General features: G+C 44.5%; 1 protein-coding gene across 19 annotated transcripts in view; it reads left to right on the top strand.

Moving 5' to 3' along the window:
* The window catches only part of PEAK1 (pseudopodium enriched atypical kinase 1), a 261455-nt gene that overhangs the window by 165458 nt on the left and 76604 nt on the right, over window positions 1-19393 (top strand). Inside the window, exon 1 of one of the 19 annotated variants that reach the window (XM_039493414.1) lies at window positions 575-621. The exons of the other annotated variants lie outside the window; for them this stretch is intronic. The gene's annotated coding sequence lies outside the window, so the exon portion shown is untranslated. Of the gene's footprint in view, window positions 1-574; window positions 622-19393 lie in introns of those variants that run through there. 19 annotated transcript variants of the gene reach the window in all.

Genomic DNA, 19393 nt, shown 5'->3' with positions numbered 1-19393 from the left:
CACATACAACTTCTCTGACTGGTATCTGTATTCATTATACTTTACATGTTTATCTATTGACTGAGTGTTCTTCAGGACAGGAACCTTTGGACAGATTCATATCTATTGTTACCAGTTTAAAGCTTGAAATTAATGAAATTATTCAGGATTTACACTGGTTTATTTAAGAATTTAGCCTTTTGTTTTGTATTTCCATTAGTTTTAAGCACTATAATAGATCCTTATAAATAATGTATGTGTTTATACATTTAGATACCAGCATGTATTTCAGTGAATTCTATGGAAATGAGACACCCTTCTTTGGTAGCACTTGCTAGCAACACAGCTAATGCAGACTGTTGCTGACCCTTTTAACCATTCTACTTTCTAACTGTTGTGTATTTGGTTGTCATGGGTTTTGTTACTATGGCAACTGAGTTAGACTATTAAGGGATAGCTCAGCCGGTTTCAACCGGCTGGGTGAGCTCTCTGTGTCTGTAAATAAAATGGAGGTTTTGGTAAGCTGTCTGCTCTCTGGCCTCAAGTGATTGCTTCCTACACCGGCTGCCCCAAGGATATAACACTGGCGACGAGGGTGGGATCCTGGTGCTGCTCCAGTAACAGAAGGAAGTAGAAGTCAAGGTAAAGACCAAACAAAGAAAAAAAAGCTGCTTGTTTGCACTGACTGTGAAAGTGAAACTAAAAATCATGGCTACTCTGACCAGGCCTTTTGATGAGAATACAGAGCAGTGGCATGTGTATACTGAGCGTTTTGAGCTTTTTGGTATTGCAAATGACATTACAGAAGCGAAGAAGGTGCCAATATTCTTAAGTGTTGTAGGGGCTAAAACCTACTCTCTGCTACGCAGCTTACTACACCCTGTTAAGCCTGAGACTAAATCTTACAGTGACATTGTGGAAATCCTGGGGTCTCATTTCTCCCCCAAACCACTGGTAATTGCTGAAAGATATAGGTTCCACAAAAGAGACCAAAAGGAAGATGAAACAGTTGTACAATTTGTAGCCATTTTAAAAAAGCTAGCAGAACACTGTGAATTTAAAGAGATGTTAAATGATGCCCTGCGTGACAGGTTAGTGTGTGGCCTCTGCAGTGAAGCTATACGGAAGCGCCTACTGACAGAGGCTCAGCTTACATTACAGAAGGCTGTTGATATTGCTGTCTCCATGGAACTGGCTACAAGGGAGGCACAATACATCGGTGCACCCCCTAGGGTGCAAAAAGTGTCACAAGAACCGACCCACAAAACTGCAGAGTCAAGAATGTTACCGCTGTGGTAAGCCAGGACACCAGGCATCAGAATGCTGGTGTAAGGACCTGGTGTGTCGACACTGTGGCAAAAAGGGACACATTGAGTGTGCCTGTAAACAAAAGAAAAAGAGGCCTGTGGTCTGGCCGACAAAAAGAGGAACCTTGCATACCCTAGAGCAGACCCAGGATGATCAAGGTGACACCGCCTCACAAGAGGAAGTGCCACTGCATGTTTTGTCTTTGGCAGCGGGCTCACATGAATGCTGGGTAACCCCCTTATTGGAGGGCAAACCTATACGCATGGAACTAGACACCGGTGCAGCTGTCTCGCTGGTTCCTGAGACTGTGTATAAGGAAAAGCTACAGCATCTTCCGCTTAAGGCAACAAAAACTGTTCTGAAGATGTATACAGGTGAAGCTGTGCCCATGTTGGGCACTATTGATGTTAAGGTGGAGCTCAATGGACGGGCGGCTAAATTGCCACTGTTTGTGGTAAGAGGTAACTACCCAGCCTTAATGGGTAGGTCTTGGCTTGGGAAGATTCAGCTGAACTGGGCAGAAGTGCACCGGATGACTAAAGAAGAATCAGTCTAACCCCTATACTAAGGAAACATGCTGCTGTTTTTGGAGATGATTTGGGAAGTATGAAGGGAATCACTGTGACATTGAACATTAAACCTGGCAGTCCACCAAAATATCTGAAAGCCCGAACTGTGCCATATGCCATCAGGCCAAAAGTTGAAGCAGACCTGGAGCGCCTGGTCACCAATGGAGTCCTAATACCAGTTACCCATAGCTCATGGACCACTCCTATCCTTCCAATAGTGAAGAAAGATGGCTCTCTCCGGATTTGCGGTGATTTTAAAGTCACTGTCAACCCAGTGTTGTGTGCAGAGCAATACCCGCTTCCCCGCATCGATGACCTCTTCGCAGGCCTGGCTGGGGGACAAAAGTTCAGTAAGATTGATCTGAGTCAAGCATATTTACAGATGCACGTCGATGAAAAGTCCCAAGAGCTGTTGACTATTGTGACTCATAAGGGGCTTTATCGATACTGTCACCTACCCTTCGGCATCACATCGGCTCCCGCCCTGTTCCAGAGGGCTATGGACCAGATCTTGTGTGGCTTGTCAGGAGTTCAGTGCTATCTGGATGATATCCTGGTCACTGGAAGAAATGAAGAGGATCACTTAAAGAATTTAGAGGCTACCCTACAAAGACTGGAAGAGTATGGCCTACGAGTTCGCAAAGACAAGTGTGAATTCTTCAAGCCCTCTGTTGAATATTTGGGACACGACATCGATTCTGCAGGTCTTCATAAGGCCCCTGCAAAAGTTAAAGCTATTGTGGAGGCTCCCCCACCTCGAAATGTAAGCCAGCTGTGCTCATTTCTAGGACTACTGAACTATTATGGAAAGTTCATCTCACAGTTAGCCACACTGCTAAAACCACTTCATGAGCTCCTTGGGCAGAACAAGGCCTGGAAGTGGACTGAAGCCTGTGATGTTGCATTTAACAAAGCTAAGGATGCATTGTTAAATTCTGAAGTTCTAACGCACTTTGATCCATCCTTACCCCTGCAATTGGCCTGCGATGCTTCCCCTTATGGAGTGGGAGCGGTCGTGTCACACATTATGCCTTCGGGAGAAGAAAGACCTATTGCTTTTGCTTCACGCACTCTAAGCAAAGCAGAAACTAACTATGCCCAAATCGAACGTGAGGCATTAGGAATTGTTTTTGGAATTAGGAAGTTTCATCAGTACCTGTTTGGGCGAAAGTTTACTCTTCTTACAGACCATCGACCTCTGACATCAATTTTTGGACCCTACACAGGCATTCCCCCATTAGCTGCTAGTCGTATGCAACGTTGGGCATTGATACTTTCTGCACACACATATGAAATCAAATATCAGAAATCCACTCTGCACGGCAATGCAGATGGCCTCTCAAGGTTGCCTTTACCGGTCAAACATCAAGATAGTGCCCAAAAGGAAATCTTCTACTTTGAACAGGTAGAGAATACACCCATCACTGCTACTCAGATAAAGAAGGCAACCCGCGTTGACCCAGTATTATCCCAAGTTATGGACCTGGTGATGCATGGAAAATCTCGACAAACCTCTCCGGTCTCACCCGACCTTGTTCCCTACATGTCCAGGCGGACGGAGTTATCGGTCCAATCTGGTTGTTTGTTGTGGGGGAGGCGTGTCATTATTCCACCACCCCTGAGATCACAGATGTTAGAACAGCTACATTCTGGTCACTGTGGAATAGTGCGCATGAAGGAAATTGCACGAAGCTATTTTTGGTGGCCTAGATTGGACAGTGCTATTGAAGAGAAGGCAAAAGCTTGTATGTCATGTCAGGGTGTAAGAAATGCACCCCAGTTGGCACCCCTACACCCATGGGACTGGCCTGAAAACCCGTGGCAACGTATTCACGTTGACTTTGCTGGCCCCCTGGAAGGAAGCATGTTCTTGGTGGCAGTAGATGCCCATTCTAAATGGCCAGAAGTCTCTATAATGCAGTCCACTACTGCAGAGAGTACTATTCAAAAACTACGAGGACTCTTTAGTCGTTTTGGTCTGCCAGAACAACTTGTGAGCGACAACGGACCGCAGTTCGTCTCTCAGGAGTTTCAAAATTTTATGAAGGCAAATGGGATACACCACATCACGTCAGCACCATATCATCCGTCCACCAACGGATTAGCTGAAAGATTTGTGCAGACAATGAAAAACGCTTTGAAATCAGCAAAGGGACAACACTCCATTCAAAAGCGTCTGGATACCTTCTTACTTTCCTATAGAAACACACCTCATGCTACGACCCAGGCTTCCCCAGCCTTTCTAATGATGGGACGACAGCTGCGCACTTGCTTTGATCTGCTGAAACCTTCTGAACCCAGACAAACTGTGCAACATCAGCAGCAATATCAAGTCATCAGACGGGCACCCAGAGCAAAAGACCGAACCTTTAGCCCAGGACAGCCAGTTTTGGCTCGGAATTATACTTCCAGAGCTAAATGGGTCCCGGCCACAGTCATCACTCAAACAGGACCTGTTTCCTATACAGTCCGGACTGCAGAGAATCTTACCTGGCGGCGACATGTAGATCAGCTGTTGCCAGGTCATGCCAGTCTTCAGGACCCATCTGCAGTTGAGGGGTCTGACTTCACCCATCCTGGTGAGACACCGAATCATGAGTCACCTGTTCCTGACTGTTCTCCTCCATTACTGCCGGCAGCTGAGATACCCCTTTGCCCAGCACGAGCTGATACCACCTCCTCACCTATTTGTGCTGCGGACCCTGAGCCCCTAGTACTTTCGGGTGCAACAACACCAGAAGTTCGCCGTAATCCACCTAGAGACAGAAGGCCTCCTCATCGGCTGGATCTTTAGTTAGGGCGAACCCACGGTTATGGGGCAAAATAATCCCCAGGGTTTAGCCGGGAATGGAGGCAGTCTACCCTCCTTCTCTAGTTTAGTGTGTGTTTTATTTTGGGGATGTTCTTATTAGGGGGGGAGGAATATGTTGTGTATTTGGTTGTCATGGGTTTTGTTACTATGGCAACTGAGTTAGACTATTAAGGGATAGCTCAGCCGGTTTCAACCGGCTGGGTGAGCTCTCTGTGTCTGTAAATAAAATGGAGGTTTTGGTAAGCTGTCTGCTCTTTGGCCTCAAGTGATTGCTTCCTACACCGGCTGCCCCAAGGATATAACACTAACCCTATTCAGAGATGGTCTAAATGACACAGTGATAAAATTGCTGTAGTCAAGGCCATAAATACTCTGTAAAGGCAATTAATAACATGTATCCAGGAGTATGTAACTGAGTTTTAACAGTGTATTGTTGCTAGCTATAATTTGTAAAACAGTTTGCACAAAGATATAGTCTAAGAACATACAACAGATCAACAGTTGCAGCATTGCTGGACAGAGCTCATTTTCTCCTTCTCTAGCCCAGTTTTTCCATTGATCTAGTGCTAGTGTAAATCCATCCTATATGTTACAAAGCCACTTGTCAATTGTGGTTCTTCTTTTATTGCTTCACATTTTTTAGCTTTCTGTCCGAGGTTTGCACTTCATATATTGATTTTAATGTCCCCAAAATGTACCTGAGTATTTCATAACAGTACATGTTCTTTTCTTAACTAGCAGAAAAATGGCACTGATAACCTACAGTCAATACATAGGTGCTGGAAGTAGGGAGGGCTGGGGTGCTCCTGAAATGCCTGTCTTTAAGTGGTTTCCATTATATACAGGGTTTACAGGTTGGTTCAATGGCTCTCAGCACCCTCACTATACAAATTGTTCCAGCGTCCCTGAGTCAATAAATTGCAGAATAGAAGGAGCCCTGGCCTTCAATTTGCAGCTGAATAGAGACATCACAGGAAAAAGGCAGTAGATGATACTTCAGCCAAGGAGTCTTATGTGTTTGGGAATGTAATTTGTTCCCTGGCATTTGACCAGGGCATAGGGAAACCCTCTTTTCTATTTCTCCTGGCATGAATTATGTGGCATTGATAAGTGCCCCAGAGGCTGCCACTTATTCCCTGTTAACATGAAATACTTTGACAGTATGGTGTCTGGGAACAAGAGGATGAAGGGGGAAGGACTTTTTAAAGAAAAGGATGTACTAGTTGAAATGAATTTTCCCTGTCAATTCATTTTTCTTTTTTTCTTTTCTGAATTTGCAAGTAGCATTTTTTTTCTCCCACCCAGTAATTTGAATTTTGGGAATTTCCTTTAGAGCAGAGGTCCCCAAAATGTGAGGTGTGCCCCCTAGAGGAGCATGGAGGAACATCTGGTGGGAGCGTGGCAGGGCCCCGGTCAGCCCTCCTGCGGGTGGCGAGGGAGCACCGCCCAGCCCCTCCCCACACGGAGCTTTGCTCCATTCCCACCCCCAGCTGCATCCCAGGCTCCTGGCCCCAGCCTCGGCATAGCTCCATTCCTGGGCTGGGGCTGAGGCTGGGGGCAAGGCTGGTGGCAGAGCTGCACCTGGCCGCAGGCCTGGCTGTGGACCCGCCCCCAGCCTCAGCTCCTGGCTGTGGCCACACTCCTGGCCCCATATCCACCCCCAGCTGCAGCCCCAGCCTCAGCCCCCTTATCCCTATCTACATCTCCCCCCACCACCACCCCTGAGCTGCAGATAGGGATTAAGGGGGACACAACCCTCAAAAAGCATCAAAGAGTCCTGTGGCACCTTATAGACTAACAGACATTTTGGAGCATGAGCTTTCGTGGGTGATGTCATCCGAAGAAGTGGGTATTCACCCACGAAAGCTCATGCTCCAATACGTCTATTAGTCTATAAGGTGCCACAGGACTCTTTGCTGCTTTTACAGATCCAGCCTAACACGGCTACCCCTCTGATACTCAATCCTCAAAAGTAATGCTTTAGAGCTTAATAATCCCCCCCAAAAACACCCAACAACCTAAAGGGGGTGCACCACCAATTTTAAAATCACATTTCTGCCTGAAACTTTCATACATACTATGTCTACAAATAACCTCTAGTACTAGACCAGAAATATTAAAGAAAAAGAAGGGTTTGTTTGTGCTTGTGACAGCACTTTGTTAATAAAAATCATTGTTGCCAACTCTAACAGTTTTATTGTGAGTCTTGCAATATTTGTGAAGTCCCTGCTCCTGGTGGCATTTGATTAGATGAGAATCTCAGCATTCTTTTAAAATATATTAAGTTTCTAATTCTCATGGGTTGGAGAAAAGATTGAAAATGTGACTTGAGTGTATCCTAGAGATTCAAATATCAGAAGGCATGTAAACTCCAGATTTTGTGCTTGATTATATTTTATTTTGCTTTTTGTGCATAAAATCCTTTATTTCTGGATTTTTTTTTTAAAGTGTACCATATAGTGTGAAATTAGATTGGGCCAAAAGAAATTATTGGTTTTCCTTTGAGTGATTGTCTGTATGCACATTCCATTTATAGTGCTCATGCACCATGTATGACTGAGATTGGAGTCTTTTGGCCAGCAGTGCCCACTGTGGCAATGCATGCTCCCTGAGTGTCCTCATGTCCTGCACTGAGGGCAATAAAACAGGGCATTGGGCCAACTGCTACTCACTTTCTTTCACTTTCTTGTGGCTTCCAGATGGATATGCTTGCAGTCGGTTGCTTCAACAAACTGCTGGCCTTTTTTGTCTATCTCTGGGGAGAGGGGTGTGTGCGTGCATGCATGCCTGTTGGCATTTTGTTAGGCCTGGTCTACACTACGCGTTTATACCGAATTTAGCAGCGTTAAACCGAATTAACCCTGCACCCATCCACACAACGAAGCCCTTTATATCGATATAAAGAGCTCTTAAAACCGATTTCTGTACTCCTCCCCGACGAGGGGATTAGCGCTGAAATCGGTAGTGCCATGTCGGATTAGGGTTAGTGTGGCCGCAAATCGACGGTATTGGCCTCCGGGCGGTATCCCTCAGTGCACCATTGTGACCGCTCTGGAAAGCAATCTGAACTCGGATGCAGTGGCCAGGTAGACAGGAAAAGCCCCGCGAACTTTTGAATTTCATTTCCTGTTTGCCCAGAGTGGAGCTCTGATCAGCACGGGTGGCGATGCAGTCTCAAATCCAAAAAGAGCTCCAGCATGGACCGTACGGGAGATACTGGATCTGATCACTGTATGGAGAGACAAATCTGTTCTATCAGAGCTCTGTTCCAGAAGACGAAATGCCAAAGCATTTGAAAAAATCTCCAGGCTATGATAGACAGAGGCCACAGCAGGGACTCAGCACAGTGCTGCGTGACAAGTGTAACGGAAAGCCAAAGAATCAAATGGACGCTCAGGGAGGGGGTACTGAGGACTCCAGCTATCCCACAGTTCCCGCAGTCTCCAAAAAGCATTTGCATTCTTGGCTGAGTTCCCAATGCCTGAAGGGTCAAAAACATTTTCCTGGGTGTTTCAGGGTATATGTCGTCAATTTACCCCCTTCTTCCCCCCCCCCCCAAAGAAAAGGGAAAAAATCGTTTCTCGACTTTTTTCAATGTCACCGTATGTCTACTGCATGCTGCTGGTAGACGGGGTGCTGCAGCGCTGAACAGCAGCATCCCCCCCCCGGTGGCAGACGGTGCAAAATGACTGATATCCATCCTCATCATCAGCCCGTGAGTGCTCCTGGCTGGCCTTGGTGAGGTCGGCCGGGGGCACCTGGGCAAAAATGGGAATGACTCCCAGTCATTCCCAGCAGATGGTACAAAAGGCTTGGTAACTGTCCTCATCATAGCAGCTGGAGGCTGAGCGCCATCAGCCCCCCTCTCCCCCACCCCTTTCATGTCTAAAGAAGATTCTGTACTGCCTGGACTATCATAGCAGCGGGAGGCTGCGCTCCTCTCCCCGCACCCCAAACCTTTAATGTCCTTCCTGGACTATCATAGCAGCTGGAGGCTGCATCCCCCTCATTTTATCTCACTAAAAAGTCAGTGTTTCTTATTCCTGCATTCTTTATTACTTCATCACACAAATGGGGGGACACTGCCACAGTAGCCCAGGAAGGTTGGGGGTAGGAGGGAAGCAATGGGTGGGGTTGTTGCAGGGGCACCCCCTAGAATGGCATGCAGCTCATCATTTCTGCGGGATCTCTGGGGCTCTGACCCGGAGCAGCTGTGCTTTCAGGTTCTCTAGTAGACTTGCCCCATATTCTAGGCAGGACTGACTATTTTTAGACAAAACATAAAGAAGGGAATGACCTGGGGAGTCATTCCCATTTTTGTCCATGCGCCCCCGCCGACCTCAGCGAGGCCAGCCAGGAGCACCCATGACAGCAGCAGATGATACAAAAGGATTGATAACAGTCATCACCAATTTCCAATTGCAAACGGTGCAAAATGACTGATAACTGTCATCTCATCGCCAATTTCCAATTGCAGACGGTGCTATAGCTGGTAACCATCTCTGCTACCTTGCAAAGGCAAATGAATGCTGCTGTGTAGCACTGCAGTACCGCGTCTGTCAGCAGCATCCAGTACACATACGGTGACAGTGACAAAAGGCTAAACGGGCTCCATGGTTGCCATGCTATGGTGTCTGCCAGGGCAATCCAGGGGAAAAGGGTGCGAAATGATTGTCTGCCGTTGCTTTCACGGAGGAAGGATTGAGTGACGACATTTACCCAGAATCACCCGCGAATCACTGTTTTTGCGTTGGGATTTCAACCCAGAATTCCAATGGGCGGGGGAGACTGCGGGAACTATGGGATAGCTACGGGATAGCTACCCACAGTGCAACGCTCCGGAAATCGACGCTAGCCTCGGTACATGGACGCACACCGCCGAATTAATGTGCTTAGTGTGGCCACATGCACTTGACTTTATACAATCTGTTTTAAAAAACTGGTTTCTGTAAAATCAGAATAATCCTGTAGTGTAGACATACCCTCAGTATGTAGACTTGGTTTAATTTTATTTACCAGGAAAATATTATTGTACTCCTGGTGCCGGGATGGCTTCTTCTAAGTTCCCCGGTTTTATGTACAGCCCCTTCTGTGAGGGTGCTATGCATGTTAATAATGGGCATATAAAGAACTTATTTTGTTTGGAAGAATTGTGCATCCTTAGCAAATGTGCAATTTGTAAGTTCTTTACCCATATAACTTGGAAATCCAGGGAGGCCCGCTTTCCAGATATTTGTAATAGACAGATCCATGATATTGACTTTGGAGCTGGAGTCCTGTGACACCTCCTACCCCCTGGATGACCTGACAGGTCTAAGAGAGCTCCAGTCAGCAAGGGGTCTATGGACCTTCAACATCTGTATCTACAGCTCCACCACTGGATTTGCAGTGTTCTTTTTTTTGTCATCATCCTCAATGGCATCTGATGAAATAGGCACACAATCACACGTACTCTCCTAGGATGTTTCTCCCTGCTTCGCCTGCCTCATAGGCAACAGCTAGGTGATTTTAAAGGTTTCAGGACTTATTAAAAAGGGTGTTAGACTCTTTACTAATCCCTTTCAAAGAGGTTCTGGAGCCCACTCTTAAACTTATTGATGTTCTCCAATCCTTGACTGCTGATAGGATAGCCCTTCCAGTTAATAAGGCCATTATAGATCCTGCAACAATTCTTTGGCAGACTCCCACTCAAGAAGCTCGTACATCTTTGAGAGCAGACAAGAAATAACCAAGTTCCATTTAAGACTAAAATAATTAATTCCTGCTCAGTGCTGAGCTCTCTCATGGTGACAGCCAAGTATAAGAAATCTAGGCAACCGTTCAACTGCGCCTAAAGACAAGGAGCTCTTCATCAGTTACCTTATAGTTCAGGATTGTAAACTATCAGACTTTTATGGCCAAATATGATTTTCAAAACTATGAAGAATTGTCAAAAATTATGGATAAACTTCCCCGGGATGCTAAGGCATAGATTTCTTCTCTAATGACAGAAGGACAGTTCATAGCCAGAACCAACTTGCAAGTGGTACTTGATGCTGTTGACACTGGATCAAGCTCAATGGGTACAGCAACAGTTACAAGTAGAGCCTCCTGACTAAAGAAATCATGGGAAGTATAGTCTAGAGCAGAGGACTTAGCATTTGGAGGACAGAATCTCTTAGGGTCTAAACTCCAGCTCATAAAGGAAGCACATCAGGCAACCAGGTTTAAACATCACAAGAGACCAGCTCCGCTACCAACCTTTTTCCACTACAGACCATTAGAACCACCTAGAAAGAGACAAGGTTTTCATGGGAAGATATCATCAGCTTCCTTGACTCGTACATAGCAGACTGTGTGTAGTGGGAAGCATTCATTTTGATGGGTCAGTCAAGAGAAGTGTAACCACCTCCAAGGATCCAGAATCACCAATGCTTCCTTTTTGGTACTCCCAGAGTTTCTTCAGCAGGTATGGTCCTCCATCACCTTCGACCATTGGGTTTTGGAGACAATTACAATGGGTTGTTCTGTCCAGTTCTATTCTGTGCCTATTCCCACTCCCATTCTGTAATAAGGCATTCAGGTTTTCTGTATCTCATGAGGACCTATTAAGTAAGTCTTCTCACTCCTTTCTCTCAGCATGATAGAAAGGGTTCTTCACTACTGAGATTCCACTGCAAATATTTTCTCATCCCAAAGAAGAAAGGAGGGATGATGGTCCGAAAATACCTATAGTGAGGTTCTGGAAGATGCCTAAGAGACCCTCATATTGGAATGACTGAACTTGATCACAGATACCAAGGATAAGAAGAAATGGTTTTATACAGATTATAAAATGGTGCAAAGAGATTATTATTATTATTATGTAACATAAAATCCTGTGACACTGTCAGAAAGATTCATGCCCTCCCCAACCACTTGCTGTATCATGTAGTATGTATTTGCGTACTTTGTATTTTTGATAGCAAAGATAAACAGGAAATGTAGCACTCTTCAAAAGTTGAATTTAAAAATTTTTTTGCATGTGGTCCCACCATCATCTTCCTGGCTTCATTTTATATTTTATTTTTCAGTGTGATAACATTTAAACCAACAAAAATAATGCTTAGCACTTACACAGAGTTTTTCATCTTCACAACTGTTTACAAATATTAGCTAATTTATTAAACTAAGTTTCGGACTTATTATTCTAGTAAGTGCCACGTTACTTGGGGAGATATATGAAGCCAAGAACATTCCTTCAGTCTTTTAGAATGACAGTAACAGTACTGATCCATCCTTCCACCTCCATCACTGTCATTATTGATATATATTATTTGTATAATCCTAGAGGTATGCATGGCTCTTAACAGGAGCCACACTGATAAAACGGACAGGTCATTTCCCTAAGGAGCTTACAGTCTAGGACCCCAATCCTGAAAACACTTACACACGTTTAACTTTACTTCTAGATGAGTAAAGATAAGCTCATGTGTATATAGGACTGGGATCTAAATTAGACATAACTCAGCAAAGAATGACAAAAAGTGAGTGAAGGGAATGGAAAGAGGAGGGCTATAGCAGTGAGAGATTGAGATATGGATGTTACTTATGAATCTTTAGTTCCAATATTTATAGTTACTGTTCTTTATTTTAATATACTATCTGGTAAAAAAGGAGGGGGAGGAAATAAGAATTATGAGACTGCCCAAAAAAGAGTGATTATTGAGAAGGATTTCGCAGGAGGAGAATCAGATTGCCTGGTATAGAGGGATAATATTCCAAGCATAGGGGGCCTGCATGAGAGAAGGCAAAGTGTCACCTGTGAGAGATGTAAGGGATATATAACTTAGCTGGATTGACAAAGCGTAGGTAAAGCACGATACACTCTGCAGTAAGTTGGACCTAGATTCTATAACAAGGCAATCAGGTTTTCTATAGCACTCCAGTACAGTAGACTGATACAAGTGGACTCAGGAGTGAATCTGTGAAGCTGAGGAATTTGAGTTTGATACAAAAAAAAAGACTGATGGCTAGAATATGGTCTCATGAGGTGGAGGTAACTTGTGGAGAGCTTAGGAACACAGGAATTGCCAGACTGGATCAGAACAGTGGTCCATTTAATCTGATATCCTGTCTCCAACAGTGGCCAGTACCAAATAACACTACTAGAATCCCTGTAATAGGCAATTAGGGAATAACCTATCCCCAGGGCCGGCTGATTCGAATACTGGGCGGCGGTCCAGGGCTTCGGCAGCACTTTGGTGGTGGGGGCTCCCCTCCGGGTTTTCCGCAGCACCAAAAGACCCCCCGCCGCCAAAATGCCGCTGAAGACCCCTGGAGCGGGGCCCCCTTAGGCGCAGGCACGGGGCCCGATTCCAGGGAATCGGGTGAATCAGCTTAAAGCCGTCCCTGCCTATCCACAAGATAAATTTCTTCCTAACCCCAGGCAGTTAGTGATTGGCTTATGCACTGAAGCTGGGTGGTTTTATAACCCTTATATATTTTTTATCCTAGCTAATGTAACTAGATGTTCTCATTATCTATATAAATGTCTAATCCTTTTCTGAATCTCACTAAAATCTTGGACTCAGTGCTATCTTGTGTCAATTATTAACTTTATAACAATGCATAATTTCCTTGTAACTGTTTTAAATGTGTTGCCTTTCAAGTTCATTGGATTCCCTTTGTTCTTGTTTTATGAGAAGGTAAACAGGAATGCCTGGTTTACCTTCTGTATTCCATTAATAATTGTATGTATCTCTGTCTTCTTTCATTTGTCTCATCTCTAAGCTAACAATCCTAATCTTTTCAATTTCACTTAATATAAAAGACTTTTCATGCCTGTAAATATGTTGATGCTTTTATCTGGACCCTCTCTATTTCTTCTTGTGATAACTAGAACTGAACACAGTGTTAAAAAAGAGCTCATTCCATTGATTTATATAATGTTAAAATCAGTATCATTTGTTATCCCATTCATTGTGCATCCTAACTTTTGTGTGCTCTTCATTGTGCAGATATTTTCATTGAGCTGTCTGCAGTGACACCTCAGCCTGTTCCCTGAGTGGTTATACTTAATTTAGAATCCAGCAATATGTATAAGTATTTCAAATTATTCCTTCCAATGCGTCTTTAGCCATCATATATTTCATCTAACATCATGATCCTTGTTCACCTAGCTTTGCTTGATTCCTTTGGAGTTTATATAGTTTTCTCAAGTCTTGACTAACCACCAACGCATCATCAGGGATCTACAACCCATCCTGGACAATGATCCCACACTTTCACAGGCCTTGGGTGGCAGGCCAGTCCTCGCCCACAGATAACCTGCCAACCTGAAGCATATTCTCACCAGCAACTGCACACCGCACCATAGTAACTCTAGCTCAGGAACCAACCCATGCAACAAACCTCGATGCCAACTCTGCCCACATATCTACACCAGCAACACCATCACAGGACCTAACCAGATCAGCCACACCATCACCGGTTCATTCACCTGCACGTCCACCAATGTAATATATGCCATCATATGCCAGCAATGCCCCTCTGCTATGTACATCGGCCAAACTGGACAGTCTCTAAGGAAAAGGATAAATGGACACAAATCAGACATTAGGAATGGCAATATACAAAAACCTGTAGGAGAACACTTCAACCTCCCTGGCCACACAATAGCAGATTTTAAGGTGGCCATCCTACAGCAAAAAAACTTTAGGACCAGACTTGAAAGAGAAACTGCTGAGCTCCAGTTCATCTGCAAATTTAACACCATCAGCTCAGGACTAAACAAAGGCTGTGAATGGCTTGCCAATTACAGAACCAGTTTCTCCTCCCTTGGTTTTCACACCTCAGCTGCTGGAACAGGGCCTCATCCTCCCTGATTGATCTAACCTCGTTATCTCTAGCTTGCTTCTTGCTTGCTTATATATACACCTGCCCCTGGAAATTTCCACTGCTTGCATCCGAAGAAGTGGGTATTCACCCACGAAAGCTCATGCTGCAAAACGTCTGTTAGTCTATAAGGTGCCACAGGATTCTTTGCTGCTTTTACAGAACCAGACTAACACGGCTACCCCTCTGATACTTCACAACAGTTTTGTATCATCCGCAAATATTATCACCTCACTCTTCATTCCCTATTCGAAATCATGAATGAATACTTTAAATAACATGGGTCCTAGTCTGTGAGGCACACCACAGTTAGTCTTTTGGGAGGGACTTTGTTAAAAGCTTTCTGAAAATTTAAATAAATATAAACTGTTTCTCTATTATTTTGTTGCCTGGGTCAAAGAGGTCTAGTAGACTGTAGAGGCACAATTTCCCTTTATGGAAGCCATTGTATTTTATCCCTGTTGTATCATGTTTATCTCAGGGCTGCCCAGGGTGGGGGGTGGGGCCCTTGGCCCCAGCCCCAGGCCCCCCCCGAGTTTTTTTGAGCTGGAGGCCGGGTCCTTCACTCACCCAGGGCCCCGAAACTCCTCACGGCCCGGCCCCGGAGCTTCTTCTGCTCCCAGTCTTAGCCGGCGGGGGGTCCTTCCACTCCGAGGCAGAAGGACCCCCCCGCTGCCGAATTTTCACCAAAGTGACCCGCCGCCGAAGTGCAGCCGGGTCTTCGGCGGTAATTCGGTGGCGGGGGGCCCTTCCGTTCTGGGACCTGCCGCCGAAGTGCTCCGAAGACCCGCGGCGGGAGCCCCCCGCCACCGAATTACTGCCGAAGACCCGGCTGCACTTTGGCACTTCGGCGGCGGCTGCACTTTCGGGCACTTTGGCGGCGGGTCCCGGAGCGGAAGGACCCACCGACGACGACAACTTACCGCCGAAGCGGGGGCCCCCCACCGCCGAAGACCCCAGGCCCCCGGAATCCTCTGGGTGGCCCTGGTTTATCTAGGTATTTTATAGCTCTCTTTAATTATTGTTTCAACCAGTTTTCCTGGTACTGAATTAAGGCTCACTGGTCTGCAATTCCCAGGATCACCACAGCACTTTTAATAAAGATAAATACAATATTTGCTACCTTCTAGTCTTCCAGGATTGTCATTGATTTTAATGAGATCACATATTTTTGTTAGTGTTTCAACCACTTAGTTCTTAAATTCCTTGATGAATGCTATTCAATCCTACTTTATCAGTTATTTTAGTATCTCCTCTTTTTTTCAGTGGCTGACAATGTCTTATTGTTACTATAGTAACTCCTTACTTAATGTTGTAGTTATGTTCCTGAAAAATGCTACTTTAAGTGAATCAATGTTAAGCAAATCCAATTTCTCCACAAGACTTAATGTAAATAGGGAGGGGTTAGGTTACAGGAAAAAAATTTTTGCCAGACAAAAGACACTCTCTCTCTCTCTCTCTCCATATATATAAAAAACACACACACACAGAGAATAATTTTAAACAAACAATTTAATACTGTACACAGCATTGATGATTGTGAAGCTTGGTTGAGGTGATGGAGTCAGAGGGTGGGATATTTCCCAGGGAATGCCTTACTACTAAATGGTGAACTAACCCTTGAGGGCTCAGCCAAGTGCTAACACATTGTTGTTAACGTAGCCTCACATTCTACAAGGCAGCACGAATGGAGGGAAGGGAGATAGCATACCAGAGAGAGATAGAGACATACACCTTGTGTGTAGTGGCGTAGCCAGGTTCTAAGACCAGGGGGAGCGAACATAGAAAAAAAGGTGCCACCTGCTGTGAAGCAACGAATAAAAAAAAAAAAGAAAAACCCAAGTCTTACCAAAGAACCCGCCACGCCAAATTACCTACCGCCGAATTGCCGCTGAAGACCCGGAGCAACTGAAGCACCTGCCGCCTAACTGCTGCTGAAGACCTGGAGCTGCCTATGGGAAACCCGCACTGGAGCCGCAAGGTAGCAGTCGTCCCCCAGCAGGCACAGGGAGGAGCATCACCCGGCCTCCACAAAGCGAGGGCAGGGGGAGCAGGAGCCGCCGCCGCCAGATGCATGCAGCGGAGCCCGAAGACCCAGACGTGCTGGGAAGCGCCAAGTGAGTGCTCAGGGGAGCAGCCGCTCCCCCCAGCTACGCTACTGCTTGTGTGTGAAAGAGAGAAGCGCATTGCCCCTTTAAGTACACTGATCCCACTCTAAGTACACTGCCCTTTTAAGTAAATCAGCAAGTTGAGACAACAGCTGCTGCCAGCAAGGTCCTGAGCATTGTCATGTCCTCTGCCTCCCGCTCTAGGAAAGCAGGGGGAGGGGAACACCCTGACATTAGCACCCCTCTTCCCCCCTTCCCCGCAGAGTAAGCAGGAGGCTCCTGGGAGCAGCTTCAAGGCAGAGGGCAGGAGCAGCACAGGGCAGTGGGGGGACGGACAGCTGAACTGCCCAGCAATTGATAGCCTGCTGGGCAGCTGCTGCACAAGGAACTTAGGGGAGCTGATAGGGTGGCTGCCAGTCCCTCCAGCTTCCAAGCCCCCCCCCCCCACACACACACACACTAGCTCCAATGGGCTGCTCTTTCTGCAAGCAGTAGAGAAAGCAGGCGGCTGCCAAACAATGTTATAAGGGAGCATTGCACAACTTTAAACGAGCATGTTCTCTAATTGATCAGCAACAAAACAACGTTAACCGGGACAACTCAAAGTGAGGAGTTACTGTACTTGAAAAGATCAGGTCTGGAGTAGGTTTCTCCCCAACATCTTCTATGGTCAAATTGATGTAAGAAATTGTTTGATTTGTCTACAGAGTCCAGAAGTCCAGCAGACCTACTGTTCTCTTAAAAGCTTCCTGCTTCTGATATACTTAGAGAATTTCTTGTTGTTTGTTTTTATGTCCTTAGATAATTGTTCTTCAAATTCCTTCGTTGCTTTCCTCATTTCCATTTTGAATATTGTGTGCCATTGCATTTTGCTTATTTTATTTAAGCAGAAGATGAGCAAGATGTTGGATAGCGCTATGGGGTGTCATGTGAAAATTGGAAAAGCCAGAGGTTGTAGTAGTTTAGGGAAGCGAATGACAATTACTTGAAATACATTGAAATGAAAGAATTGATTCAGTAGGATGGTAATAAAATTCACTGTTTGCATTTTCAAGCTGCATGATCAGCAGAGGTGTAACCACAAACACCTTGCCAGTTTTTATCACAGCAACAGTAGTGTCAGTGTTTTTCAGGTCTTTCATTATAGTTTATTGTGTATATCCACATCCTGCAGATGTTGCGCCCTATTGTAAAGTTAATTCTTCCCAGTCATTTTCAATGTGCTCTAACAGTTGACAAAAAGATATGAGTGTAGGGTCCTGAAAATTGAATCCTAAATGTACTATTGTGTTCCCAATAGATGTTAATCAAAGATAACTGAATTGGTCCAAAGAGAGTCTTACTGGTATATTCTTAGTTCAGCGCATGAGGGGCTTGTCTCCTACAACTCCAATTAATTCTAAATGGAGTTATGACTAAATTCAAATGCATTGAATCTGGGCACATGATTTCACATTTCTCTTATCCTTCTAGATTAGTAGAAAGAGTGATGAGGTTACCATAAACTCTCCAGCAGGACACATAGAACATACCCCATTTTAGGAAGCAAGATAAACCAAGTTATTTATAAGCTTAGTTCATCTTATTGACAGTGAATTGCACTGCCACAGAACACCCAAGGCCACCCAGAGAAGATCTTTTCTTTTTTAATAAATAATGAAAATATTTTTTTGCACGAGTAAAAAGAAATTATATGCTAAAAAATTTACTCTGCAGCAGTGTTTGAATGATTCCAGATTTTTCTGTGTTTGAGGTATATTGATAGCTGTACAATATCCTTCCAAAATAAAATATGCTATTAAGTGGGCTTTCTCCCATTAAAGCATCTTTTCTTTTTGTTGTACTGGAACACAGAATAATTAATATTGAGATAAATCAGCTACCTGTTGTATTGTGCTTCAAAACCAGTAGCTAAAATTTACCATTATTAATGGGTGTTGTGTAATTCAAGTAATCAGGGTGTAATATAATTATTTGTGCAGGCACTGTAGGCATTTCTTCCCCCTTCCCATATGCAAAGTTGTCCATTTGGCTTAGATGAATTGAGGGGGAAGTATCTCTCTTTTCCTGTGAAGCACTGTGTATTGTCTACCCAGGGACAGGGTATTTGAGCTAGATGAACCAGTGGCGTGATCATTCTTATGGCACATTTTCTTATGCAGTCTAGAAGGGGGAAAACACATTTAAGAGATTCCCTAATCTACTTGGTATTATGAAATTGTAATTTAATTTAGAATAGCTCTGTATTTCAACTTTTAATGTTAGTGTAGCAGTGAAAGTTAAAAACAGAAATTGTGTTTACAGTTGTCTTCCTGATTGTTTCATGCCATCTTGGAGAAACTTTACAAGTAACTGTACCTACAGTATATTAATTAAAGATCTTGTTACCCTATTTCCCTTATGGTGAGATGGACAGGACAGAGGGGTCTAATCAGTTGTGTAATTTGTGTTTTGGCAGTAGGTTACTGTCTGAAGAGTGATTCTAAAGCAAGTCTTACAATTCTTTAGTCAGTTATAAATAATTGCCTTCCCATCAGTCATGTAAGGTTTATGATTCTCTAATGTTCTGTAAAACATTCATTTTGTTGTCTTTTGTGTAGTTCTCAGCACTGGGGAATTCTGGCTGATAGACAAAATGATCACTTACAGTGCTTCCCATTTGTAGATCTCAAAGGTAGCCAAGAACCATAATAACTATAAAGTTCCAGTCTATATACCAGTGTTGGCAACCTTTCAGAAGTGGTGTGCCAAGTCTTCATTTA

The sequence above is a fragment of the Mauremys reevesii genome, linkage group 10 (assembly GCF_016161935.1).
Source record: "Mauremys reevesii isolate NIE-2019 linkage group 10, ASM1616193v1, whole genome shotgun sequence".
Classification (NCBI taxonomy): Eukaryota; Metazoa; Chordata; order Testudines; family Geoemydidae; genus Mauremys; species Mauremys reevesii.
This window is presented reverse-complemented; position numbering and strand designations above follow the sequence as displayed.